We start from the raw sequence: 13,545 nt of genomic DNA, 5'->3' as shown, positions 1-13,545 counted from the left end.
TATTTAGTTTAGAAGTTAGCATAATGTGCTTTAATTAAATTGCCTCCTTAACCATGTCCTTGATTTTTCAGTTTAAATTCTCTATAAATGTTTTTATCTAGTCCTTGTACCTCTAAAAATGTCATGGTTGTAAACAAGAGTCTTGGCTACGTGATGAATGATTAAGTATTGCAGTTGTCTGAGCACAAAATTTCAGTGGAGTCTAAAGATAGAATCGTCTCTTGTATCTATTCTTTGGCAGAGAAAGAGGGTGATTGATAAGAAGTACAGTATATGAAAGAACAGTTAAAACACAGACACACTGACATTATAATACAGTGTCTCATCGGATGATGTGCTGTTTTGACTACATGGCTGCAGCGGGTCTATAATTTAAATGCCATTAATGGCAGAAGAAGCAATAGCATGGAGACAGGAATACTGTAAAATCTCTGGGTCTGTACTTACAATGCGGATAAAATAACCCCTTGAACTTGTGGTGCCAAATGTTGTCCAAAGTTACCATTCTTCCATGAGGAAAGCAGTTTTTGTTTTTGTGGGGTTTTATTTCTTCCCCTTCTCCTAGCACAGCCAGCCATTTCTGTTTAGATTGCTTGGCTTGTATTGCTACAAAGATCTCAGGCAAAGGGAGGCTGCTTGTATTTTGCCTAACCCATGTCCAGTTCACACATTCAGTACAGAATTCGCTATTGTGAATAGTCATGACTATGTTTTCTTTGTGCTCGTTGGCTTTTGAATGTGCTTCTTTATACTTTGACTAAAGTGGCACACAGAACTAATTTCACCAGAAGCTATTGGTGTTTAGCTGTAACAGAGTTACACAGAGTCCTGTGACTGCATCCCAGTTATAATATCCCATTTGTTTCCACTCTGCTGTTGTAATGTTCCCTGCCTTTTAGTCTTGTTGTCCTTCACTTTGCTCTCCTTTTTTCTTTTCCTTTCAATTTTAAATTATAACTGACTTTGTTTTGCTTATTGGACTTAACTGTGGGTAAAGCACATGTTTCTGTACCCTCACGGAAGCCAGACATTTAATGCACCTTAGAGTAATGTATGCTGTAATTGTTTGCCAAATTGGACTGAGTCTTTCCAGAAACAATTCCTGATCTTTGAGGACCTTGCAAAATGTGTACAATATGTTAATTGTGAAGCATTTTTAAAGTATGTATTTCAAAAGAGAAAAAATGCTATGTAAGTGAAACTTGTTTAAAGTACTCCCCCATTTCTAGCGGGAGACGTTATTGCTTTACGCTCTCGTTAGAATGCAAACAAAAGAATGAAGCCTTTGTAAATCGCATGTAGACATTTTTTTTCTTTAGACTTGTTCATTGTATACAAGTCTGGTCCTAAACAAGGTATATGTTAGCTGTTTCCAATTTAGGTTAAGTACATGGATTCTTTTAAAATATTCACACTGGGCTAACAAATTTCAAATACGGTTTATGTTCTCTGAATAAATCAAAACTAATATTTGGTATTTGCTAAAGAGATGGGGAAGTGGTTTCAGAAAAGCTTTCCTTTTTTTTTGTTTTAAAAACAAGCCTCAAATTCCAAGGGTGCTAAATATGTGTGCTTATGTATGACTTTCTCTTCTCACTTAAAAACAAATCACACCTAAAATTCTGTGCATATTTCTCTACTAGAAAAACAATGAAATTGATCTATTTTATATTACTGAAGAAAAATAAGGCTATGGCATTAATTTACCCTGAACTTTAGTAGAATTTACTTACTGAAAATTTTCTTTACTCAGAGTCTGCAATTCATGGTTACCTCTTTGAAGTAGAGTCTTTCAAATCTGTGCTCATCCAAATGGCTTTCTCCCGACTCTGTGCATTTATGTAACTGCTCAGGTTCTTTCAAAATCTAGTACTAGAATACGCTGAACAAAATCCTATGACTGCTTTGATTGTGGAAGGAATCTTGATTAGAACAGTCAATAAAATGCACAAAGGTATATTGGCCAAGTGAAAGCAGCTGTCTGTGTTTCTTCCCTTCTGAATATTAGTGAAAAGGTTTTTGCTTAAACCACTCTGCATGGCTACTACAATCAGTAGTTTTTAGTTTTGGCAGGGGGCGGAGGGAGCTCTTCAAAGAAATGTTTAGTGGCTTTAAATAAAGTTGCTTTGTCAGTGAGTCCAGGAATTTTAACTGGAAATTACACCTGTAAGTAATAAATCTGGGAAGGTTAAGTTTATAGAAAACTTCTAACAGCAAATGCAATGGGTATAACCTTGGAGTATGTTGGGGGGACTGCACATTTTCTATCTTCTCTCTTGTAGAAATGATGGTTTTCTTTGCTATTGTTCAGAAGTGTCATGAGAAAAGACAAATTAATTCTTGGGCTACAGGTATTGAGGAAAAACCTGGCTTTCCTTTATTTCCTCTTCCTCTATTTGTTGCTAGTTTCTTCTTTCACTGCCATGCCAATGTACTTATGCCTCATTTTTGGCTAGAGTTTCACTTTTTGCTTCACAGAGCAAAAGAAATCAAATGCAAACAGAAATGAGAACCACTGTTAGCTCTTATTGTAGGTTTTCTTCTCCTTGCTGTCACAATGGAATCATTACTTACAAAAACCTTTTTGATTAGCGTGATTGCACTTTTTCTCACTATGGCTAGTCACAGTAATTAAAAGAGCATAGCATGTACCACTGCTGAAAAATTGTGCAACTCAAGTAATTATAGGTCTGACTTTGTGTGCTAAACTTCCCAAATTCTGTGTTTTGCAAACAGACTTGTGCGTCTGTGCACGTAGTTCACAGTTTATCATGTGCAACTTATGCAGATGTGCATTCTACAAATGTGAATTTTGGGTAAACTTTTGCCTATTTTTCTTTTTCCGTGTGACATAAAATGAACAGAAGTACCTCTAGAGTGAGCATCAAATTTACATATGTCAAATGCTGAAAAATAGTGTTGAAGGTGACTGACTACTTGAAAATGCATAGATTTTTGTTCTTTTTGTTTTTGAATAATAATGGTTTCTTAGCACCCATGTTGCCAACAGCTTTGTTTGTAGGCTAGTGTTTCCTTTCCCAAATTATTGAAACCCATAGAAAATTAAGATTTACCTAGAGTTTAATTACCTTTGCTGAAATCTCCTTCAAGCTAGTAGAAGTGTTTATAAGAAGAGTAAGTCTGGAAGAGCTTAGAAGTATCATAACAGCTGCTCCCAAACCGAAGTGCTAATACCTGTGAAGGGTCACAGACTTTGAAAGAAAAGCCTGGTGTTTTCAGATTGTGGATGTAGTCTTCAGCTATTTAAGTTACAACTTTTTCTAGTAGAAAACTTAGGGTAAATGATGAAGAAAAAAATTACAGCATCTTTCTCCCTATACTTGGCCTTCATGTTCTTCATACTGCTCAGAGGGATTATGTATAAATATTAGAAAACTATTGTAACAGCATAATCAGTGGGAAAAATTATCAGTTTCTGAGAAGTGGAGAAATAAATTCTAAGTAACTAAAAGTCTCATCAATTAACTAATAAGTATGAGAGCATTTGGCGATGCTGGGAAGGTGCGCATGCATTCCGCACAGAACAGACTGATAATATTTAAGTACTATCCGGTACATACAATCCTGCAGGAATCAGCAAAGATAAATGAATAATAATGAAATATTTAGTGAGCCACAATCCCCTCACTTAACTGAAAAAAAAAGTGTGGGTGAAGTGTGCATGTGTGCTGCAGAAAGCTAGAGACGGCGTGAAAGGTACTTATACTATTCTTATAGGAAGAAGTTAATCTTGCCTGGCTTCATTTACCTGATAAAGACCGAGGTTGTAAGTGGTCACATTCCTGTCATATAACAAGGTTTCGTTGAAGGTAAATGAGTAATTTTTCTTATGTTTATTGCCAAAAAGCCTTTGCAAGGAATAATGTGAAAGCAAAAGACGACTTGAAATAAGTAGTGGCTAGCATTTTTCCAAACTGTTTTTTTTACTTTCCTAAAAGTAAGACCAAAACATCCGTTAGTGAAAAAAATCTATTAGCGTGTTTCGTTTTAAAACAAACAAAACACGAAACATCTTCAGGTTTAGCACTACTTAAGAAATAATTTCTTAACTTCTGAAATGAAACCATTCTCCATGCTCAACTGTGTTTTAAATATAGAATGAACATGCACAAGGTCTCCCTGTCATGCAAGCATATGATATACTCAGGTAACTTTTCTAAAAATAATGCTTTGAACACAAGTAATCCTTCAAGAAACTTTTCTAAAAGCCCTGCATATATTCTGTAACAACTAAAACCTTGAGGAGAGCACAGTTCACTTCCTGATGTAGCAGTGTGCTCCCAGCTGCCATCATGAGAGCAGATGTTCCTGTTTTGCTGTGCGGAGTGCTGCTGTAACTGTTGGACAGCAAGGATATGATTTGACAATCTGATAAGTTATATCTGTTGAAATACTTTCAGTATGGCTGTAATGATGTGGGTTAAGCATGTGAAATAAACCATTACATTGGGAAGCAGTCTTTTAAATGTATTCATATTACTCAAGTGAGTGCAAGCAGTAGTTGTTTGAGCATATAATAACAGTGTCTTGAATCCCATGTAAGGGAAGAATTGTCTTGTACCTAACGAGACATAAAGTAGAAAAGACAATGATTAAAACCTTCTATTCATCATGCTACTTGCTTTAGTTGTGATTACATTGTGTATATAAAGGAGAATTAAAACCCACTTACAGAAGTGTATCTAGATGTTCAGCTCCAGTGTTTCTCCCACTCTGTTCTTACAGGACTCGGAAAGCTTAAAGTTTGAAAGAATGTGAGAACAAGACTAACAGTGATTTTTTTTCCTATTTTTTAGCAGCATTTCAGAACATGTTCTACCATGGTTGAATGCACATGTGCTCAAATTCCTTTATGTTCCTGTCTGGGCTGGGAGCTGGTCCTAGGTTCATTCCACACCTAATTATTCCATTAAATATTATGGATACTCTTATGGATTTTGTTTTGAACTATTTCTTCAAATCATTTACTTGACTTGAAATGCCTTAGTAGGCAGCTGGTCAATGGCAGGAAGTTTTGTAGGTGCTGTCACTTGTGTAGATGTTTCTAAAGGTAGCTTCATATGTTATCTGTGGATACAGAACAGTATGGGAAAGTGGAGGTGGTGGTGGGGCACAGTTAACCTTATTTTTATCTCCATAAATAAAATTTGGAGAGGTATCAAAGGGGAGGGAAAACTTTTATTTTGGAAACTGTGTGAATAGTTTCTTTGCACGGGCTCTCCCTGTTCTTTTTTTTTCTTGGACGTTCTGTGCTATGGCCTGTGATGATACATAGCTCTCAGCTTACTGGGAAATCTGCACCTCTTAATCCCAAGGATATTAATCATGAGCACCATGAGTTTAAGAAGGATCAGAAAACCCAAACCAAATAAATCACAACATCAGACCATTGTCTATTAAAGACCTTTGTCTACTAAATCATGACACAATACTATTAGCAGTGCTCTGAAGAAAGCTGAAAATTATTTTGAGGTGAGGAAGCTTTATTTTACTTTTAATTTTTTGAAAAACTGAACACTTTCTATTTACTATCTAGTGAACCATGTAATGTTGAGTAAGATTCCACTGTCTTAGTCAATTTTGAATCATACTTATAAAAAGCATGAGTTCTGGCTTTTGTACCCGTGTCAAGAAGAAGAGGGAATCCCCTGTGGAAGTATTCCTAGAAACTGCCAGAAAGGCTCACTGAAGGTTTTGTATCCATAGCCCACCTAACCGGATAACAGCAATGTAGTCAAAACTGTATGAAACAGCATGGACTCATCACCTGAGAACTGAATCTATAGTTTGCATTGCAGTTCATGCTCTGTTGGCACCTGAAGGGATTAGTTCAGTTTAAAGGCTGGATTCACGTGCTGAGGTCACCAGCCCTAGATCTTTACTTTGTCTTTAAAGGTGCATGATAAGAATTGCACTCTTCTGCACTGACTTTTATGTACATATAGCAAGCTAAGTTTCAGAATAGCAGGGCTAATGAGGTTTCCATCTGCCTCTCCCTCAAACAGAAATGTCTAATGTAAACAAAAAACTATTTTTTTTAAACTTGCTAGCTTAAAGACAGGAGGATGAAACATCTATGTATTTATGCTTCCTAAGCTCAGCCTTTTAAATCCAGGATACTATCAATTCCTTCCAACTTCATGTCAGCTGCACACAGTCTTCCATTGTAGAGGAATCATGCTTTACAAGAAATGTGGTTTAGGGGCTCAATCAGTTGGGAATCAAGGGACTTCTTTCTGTTCCTAAACTGTATGGCCATTTCTCTTTTGTCTTCATAACCTGCTTAGCCTGTAAACTGCATTTTTAAACAAAATCTAGTAAAACAGGGTCTTGATTTCAGGTGTAATCTATTATTATAATGTATTATTGCAACAGAAATTTGTAATTGGTATTGTGATTAATCACTGCCAACAGTATAGAGCTCAGCCTTCAAGATGAGAGAAATGGAGATGGAGATTCTCAGATTTCTAGAACTGTACTTTGTTGGAGAGGTTAGTGTGGGCTTAAGAATATGGAGAAAAGGATCTTTTACGCCTTTTGGGTACATCGAGTTGGATATTCACTTTGCTTTGTGATCTAGTTTTATTAGTAAATGTTCAAGCAAGCCTGGAGGCATTTCCTAAATGAGGCTGCAACTGTATAGCTTTTAAACTCAATTAGCCGCCTTCTAGTTTCTGCATACTGCATCAATTATAATAGAGTTTAGTTGGCTGCGTGAGAAAGGGAAGGTGGGGGTCCCTGTAAGGGTCCCCCTGTGCAGCCCCCTTTATGCCTGTAACGCGGTGGGACCGCTGCATTTTGCATGGCCCTTTGGCAGCTGCAGGTACTGCGGCTCCAGATCCTCAACGTGTAAATTGCATTTAAAAAGGGGATGCTGGAAAAAGTCATTCACCGGCAAAGAACAAAGTGATTTAGCTTTCACTACCTGATGTGAGACTCTCTCAGATTAGAAAAAACACTGAACTTTGCAGTGCTTTGTGTAGGATTGACGTGATGGGTTCACTCAGTGTGAAGTTCGTGCACACAGTGATCTTCTGAGGCTTGTGGTCTTTTGTAAAATGCAGACCTGTGATGGGATTATTTTTTCAACTATTACTAATACAAAAGTGTCCTAAGAAAACTGTTATGCACAGAAATGCCAGCAGACTGGAGTGTATTTCACAAAGCAGAACAGATAGTTACAATTTAAAAGTAAAACAACAAAAATGAAGACAAAATACCTGCCTCAAGGAAAAACCCTTTTGTTAGGGTTCAGGCACAAGAAAATACTCGGCATGTTTTGAACAGTACTTCTATAACATGCTTTTGTTGGATCGCAATCTTCTCTCTCTCCTGTTTGATCTAAAAGTCCAACTGTGTTAATTTAACAAATTAATGTAATGCATTAAGCTTGTAATATGATTAAAGGTATTACTAGAACTTTGTAGAGCATGTTTTTTCTCATTATTTTAGTTTTTCCCTCTCATTTGCAGACGTAAACAAAACTGCAACTACATCTGGTTGAAAATTTAATCTGTTTTTTCCCCTATGGGGAAAACCAAAGATGTCTTAAAGAAACACTTTTCTATGCACGTTTTTCTGGGAAGCCCTTTTGCGTGAGGAGAAGAAAAAAGACCCCTTGCTGCCCCTGAATGGTTGATAGCCTGATGTTTTTGGTGTGCCTCTGGAATGTTAAAGCTCTGTTATTTTTGGAGAAAGGCCTGGAAAGCTGGGTTTCCAATACTGTGTGAAACTCCTAACTATCAGACTACTATCTATCTGCAAAAAAAAATCGTGTTGCCTAGGTTTTCTCCTCCTCTTTCCTTTGCCATGATCTACTTCCCCCAAAGCAAATAAAACAATTTAGACATACCTTTCTTTATGCTAACACAGAACAAAAACTTACCCAAACCTCTTTTCATCTTTTTCTGGAATAGAGATCTTCCTTTCTAATCAGCATTAACAGTAATGGATAGATCTGTTCTTTATCTTGACTAGTGAATAAGACTGTAATAAAGATGTAGAGTTCTTAGCAATGAAGAGTCAGGGCTGTACATGTATGGTGAGAGACTAGTTGTGACTGAAGAGCTTTGTTTGGAGAAATGGGAAATTCTTGCTTTTAGTTGACTGAGCCTTGCACGGAAGCATCTTGCTGTCCATGCGGTCATGTATGTACTTGATATTCTGCTCTATTTGTGCATAGCATAAACTAGAATTAATGCAGGCAGTGTGAGGGCTGCTTAAAATACAAAAGCAAACAACACAACAAACATGCATGTGTGAGGACCAAATCCTGGTAATGAAACAAAAGGAGTCCTTCATGGAAGAAAAAGAAATCCATCTGATTCATCTGAATCCCTGTCTTCAGTTCATACAAAAACTTGTAAAACCTCACCTTTATTGTTGGCCTTTATAGTGTTTATTTTGATGTATAAATTCTAACTGCAGTCAGTAAAGTCTTTCAAAAGATTTTGCATGCATGCTAAGATACTATTATTTTTAATGTACTTTAACACAGGTATGCCTGATTTCTTGAAAGCTGACATCACTGGGGAAAAAAGGTGATGGTTAGATCATGCTTGCATAGGGTTCACCTCATTTTTGGCACTTAATGTCCTTCTGCTTAGTTTTTATTACTAAGGATGCATCTTTGAGTGCACTTCTAAATCATTACGCTACAAAAAGAAACATACTGCTGTCCATCTCCAGGTGAGTTTCCACCTTATTTAAAGACTGGTGATCTTTTTTTCTTTCAAAAAGATTATTTTTTAATTACATTCTGCCTACTTTCCATACGTGCTGCTCTTCATTTTTAATTTGAAGGAACAAGAGAAGGTAGCACTGGAGCATACTTGGTCTTGCTTGAAACATTTCGGTCTTTATTTAAAAACTCACAGTACTGAAGCTTTCTCTTAAAAGGCTGCTGCGACATTCAAATGTTTGTTGGCTGGACTTGAAAGTGTGCTTAGGGTACTGCTTAGAAAAATTTAGTGCCCCGTAAGTGCAATACACAATAAAAGGAAGTAATGTTCATGACCTATTGTGTGGATTGCTGCAAACTGCTTTTCTCTTAAAGCTTTCAGCTTGCTGACCTGGAGAAAAGGCTGTTTTCACATTCTATTCCAGTTACCTACGTGAAATTCTTCTTTTAGGTCTTTCTTGGTTTAGGTCTTGGTTTTTCTTTGACCCACTTTTACAGTTTTTAGTGCTGACTGTTTAACGTGTGCAGTGAACAGCTGCGCTACTGAGTTTCTGCAGATGTTGTGAGCCAGTATGATTTTTAAGTGCTTCTGTGATGTTCTGTCACGACAGCCTTGATACAGGAAAAAGAAATCATACTTAGTCATGGATGTCTTCAAATGTCCTGACCTAGACCCAAGAAAAAATAAAGAGCATGGTATTTTCTGGCACTCTCTGTTGTGAGCTGTCTGAGATGGTTTTCTTTTGTGGCTCCTAAAGAGATCAGATAAAGTTTGGAGCCATCCAGTAATTGCACGTTCCAAGTTCCTTTTCATATCTACAGCAATCCTGTTAATGTTACCTCTTTTAAAAGCTCTGTTAGTAAATATCACCAGATTAAAGGCTAGATACTCTAGATTTCTGCTCTGTAAAAGTCCATTAAATAAACACAGTATTGCTGGCTGACTAACTTCTGAGGTTAATTTCCCACTGAAGGTTTTAGTGGGCTGTTAATGACTATAGGTGCAGCTTTTTTGACTTCCTGATTTTGGGGGTAGTTCAGTTCATCAGATCACCTCTGTTTTCCTGATTCCTTTGTGTATGAGCTTGCCTTAAATGAAAGCCCTCTCTATGTTCACTGTGTTCAAGATACCTGTTTGCCTGAGAATACTTTAAAGCGTGTTCCACTGTTGAAAATAGTGGTTGTGACACTGCCGTCTTGTATCTATACTTTGGTATAGGAATTTTGTGTATTTAAAATAACTGAGTTTATTTTCAAGACAATCACCAAAATACAAACCTTAAAGCTGTTTCGCTGTTTATTTAACTCATACATTGCACAGTAGGGCTGCACCAGAATTTGGGGAGGGGGCTACATGTGTTTTGTGTGGTGTCCTAGACCTCTACCTCCCCTCTCCCATCCTTACCATCAAATTGCTATATAATGGGTATATATGCAAGACTTTTTTTTTTTTTTTTTTGCATTTGCTGAATAACACTGCCAAGTTTGTCAAGCAGAAATGTAATCAACACTCTACACTACATTCTTTAGTGACTGAGATTGAAAGGGAAATAAACAACACCATCATCGGTACAACTGTTCAAGAGGTGCAATGAAGTGTTGTCCAATGGGCCAATAGTAACAGTACAACCAGGACTCCTTGGTCCTATTCTCTGTTCTGGTGTACAGCGTTATCCTTTTTTGTCCTTTTGCCCCTTCTTTATGCCCCACCACACAATCTTGTTTGCAGGCCCCTCCCTTCAATGTGGGGGAATTAAAAATGTAAAGATTTAATCTCCACTCCTTAAAAGTACATTTTTAGCCCTCTTCTGTGTGATAAGATAGAATGGAAAGCATAAACTAATGGTAAATGTCAACTAACCACTAGGCTTGAAAAAATTGCAGCTGGCTTCTGTTTATGAAGCACAGAAACTGTGTGGGAGGAGATGCAAAGAACCTCCTCCAATACCCACTCTCACAGTAGGAGGAAAAAAAAAAAAAAACAAAAACAAAACTGTACTGAATATGGGGTTTAACCTTCAGAATTATTTTGCTGTTCTCTTATGTTCTTACTCTTGTACGAAAATGCTAAAAGGCAATCAATTTATTTTGTGTAAAGGCATCAGAAAAAGGCCCTGTGACACCTTAAAAGTGAACTTTGATTCATTTCTGATAAGAAGTAAGGCACCCAATTTGCTTGTATCAATTTTGAATGTGAGTTAAGATATGAATCTCCTAAACATTTTAAAGTGTATTTAATGAACAATTTTTATGGAGAGCTTCAGCATGTCTTAAATCTGATGCAATGTTTCAATGTAGCAACACTATTAATGTTGTTTTAGAGTAATGTTGAAACGGCAGTGCTTAAATGTATCACACAAATCTGAAATGAAGTGCTTGTTTTGAGTCTGAACAGACATTTGGGAAGTAGATCACGTGATATTCATTCATGATGTATAATCTGAGATCAAAAATAGTCGCCAGGTTTATGCTAATATAAATTGAGAGAAATTCTAGTTTCACAATGCCATTTGACATTAAAGTTAAGCTAATGCTTCTTATAACAGGAAGCTCATAGTCCAAACCTGGTATGAGGAAAGGCTAATTTTTTTAAGTAATATTTGCAGAAATACATCGAACATCCATCACTTTCAGACTTGGAAAACAGAATACAGCTTCAACTTGTTTATGACACAATTAGTTTTAACTGCTTTCAAAAAGAAGGAAGGTAAATAGACTAGAAAAGGGATCAAGAAAGAAGGTGGCATTTTTTCTGTTTTTTTAATCTGAGACATTGCTATATCTAGATGCTGATTTTACTGGGCAGATGAAACTGTCCTGTAAGAATGGCAAATATTGTTCAGTATGGGAAGATTGTTTTTACATGTTTGACTAACAACTCGCATATGCAAAAAAATAAATGTTTAGAACTGCATCTCTGTTATTTCACCTGCTCTTCTTTTAGAAGTGTCCTTTCTTGTTTGCTGACAACTCCCGTTGTGGAATACTTGTCCAAAGACCCAGGAATTATTATTAACTCCCCAAGACGGGGGTGGGAAATTAGAACTGGTGAGCAAAAGCTGGAAGGATACCAGCTGGAGGATATTTGTGACAGATGAGAATAACAGGAAGGGAGGGAGAAAAAGAAATGGTCAGCATTTTTGGCTTTTTAAAAGTGGGGTGCAGATGACTTGCTGTTATGTTTTTGCAATGTCTTGTTTCCAGACTGTTGGCTTAGTCAGCCACATCTTTAATTTGCGCAGTCTATAACAGCTGCTTCTGCTCCTACCACAGAAAGAGAAATTATAGTTTCCAAGCTTTCATTTCATCCCTCTTACCTATAATACTTGAGTTCCAGTCTGTCTGACCACTTTACTAGGCTTTTTTTTTTTTTTTTTTTAATTAGCAGATCTTTTGGGGAGCCCTTAAGTTTGTTTTGCATATACAGAAACACTAAACAGCCTTGGAAACTCTTGATGAGATGAAAAGCATCCTGCTGGGAATATAAAATAGCATGTAATACCAAGAATAATGATTTCTGTAACTGAGGTTTTCATGTGCCTTATTAGAAAGCATCATTTATGTGGGGTCTTGTTGAATCTTTTTTTTTCTTTTCTTAACAACATTTTAAACCTCATCTCTTTAATTTAGACTCTACACATTTTGTTGATTTACCTTTTGTAAAAGGTTTACAGGTATGTTTGAAGTAAATAAAATGCCCAAGATTAATCCCTAGCGTTCAAATACAATTGAGTACTCTTAGCTCAAATGTTCTTACTGGATTTGCCCAGGTGAGACAGGTGGAGTTTCATAACATCTTCCTTGTACCTGAGACCACTGTGCTGCCTGGTCACTTGGCTGAGGTGACATGTCATTATTAAGTGCTAATAAATATCCTCACTTTGGAGAGGTACACATGTAGAGGGTAATGGCTCTCACTGCTGCAAGTATGTTGATATAATTGAAGAAACAGCTTGTTTTAATCACTTCCTAATTGTACAGCATGACCAACTAATCTCTGGGAAGTACCTTGGAGACCCAGTAATATGCTTCATCGACTTCTGGGGAACTGACAGAGAAGATGGTCGAATTGCCCTCGGCTCACTTTGTTTGCTCTTCTGTAGTTCTGTGGTGATTTGTCTAGAAGGCAAAGAAATAAAAGTTTTAGTATTATAGTTCAGAATATATTCACTAGATCAGTTGATAATTGGTCTTGATGTTAGCTAAAGAAAAATAACTAGCATTATAGAGGTCTGATAATATTTTTATACTACTCCTTCTTTATCCAAATTCTTCCTTTGGATTTTCAGTATGTTGTGTTTCAAGCTAGCTCTGACTGAAAATAGATTATTCAGAATATTAAACAAAAATTAATAATGTGGAATAAGGCTCATATTCAATAATTCAAATACCACAAATAAGTAGGTCTGTGATATTTTGCTTCATGATTTTTTTTTTTGTGTGAGATTATTCAGAATGACAAAATGACAAGATGAGCTGATTCTTCAGTGCTGCAGATAAATGTTGCTAAGATCTTTTTGTGAAAACTCAAGCCTGTGTGCCCAAACCTATGGTCTTTTGTTCTTGTGGAGCTTACATTTCATTTTATGTCTTAAATCCTACTTAAATTCTCAGAAGTACAGGTCTAAGTATTAGTCTAATCTTTTTTTTGTACCATGCACCAATCCTGATGAAATTAAAAAACAAACAAAAAACACAACACCTTGCAGTTCCTCAACAGTTCTGAAAACTGTTACATCTTTGGCCTGCAATATTCAGAGGCACCAGAGGAACCATGGAATAACTCTCCCCTGTCCTTAAAGTGTGGGATGATGGGATCCAATCAGGTGATGGGATTCCTGAAG

The 13,545-nt window shown here is 36.7% G+C and overlaps 1 long non-coding RNA gene across 1 annotated transcript in view; it reads right to left on the bottom strand.

Annotated features, from left to right (window-relative positions):
• Positions 1-13,545, bottom strand: part of LOC309880610 — a 64,549-nt gene that overhangs the window by 21,156 nt on the left and 29,848 nt on the right. The window contains exon 2 of the long non-coding RNA XR_014318006.1: positions 12,710-12,820. This is a non-coding gene — a long non-coding RNA (uncharacterized lncRNA). The remainder of the gene's footprint in view (positions 1-12,709; positions 12,821-13,545) is intronic.

The sequence above is a fragment of the Aythya marila genome (assembly GCF_965140915.1).
Source record: "Aythya marila genome assembly, chromosome: 8".
NCBI lineage: Eukaryota > Metazoa > Chordata > Aves > Anseriformes > Anatidae > Aythya > Aythya marila.
Note: the sequence above shows the minus strand (reverse complement) of the source record. Positions and strands in the feature narration are given on the sequence as shown.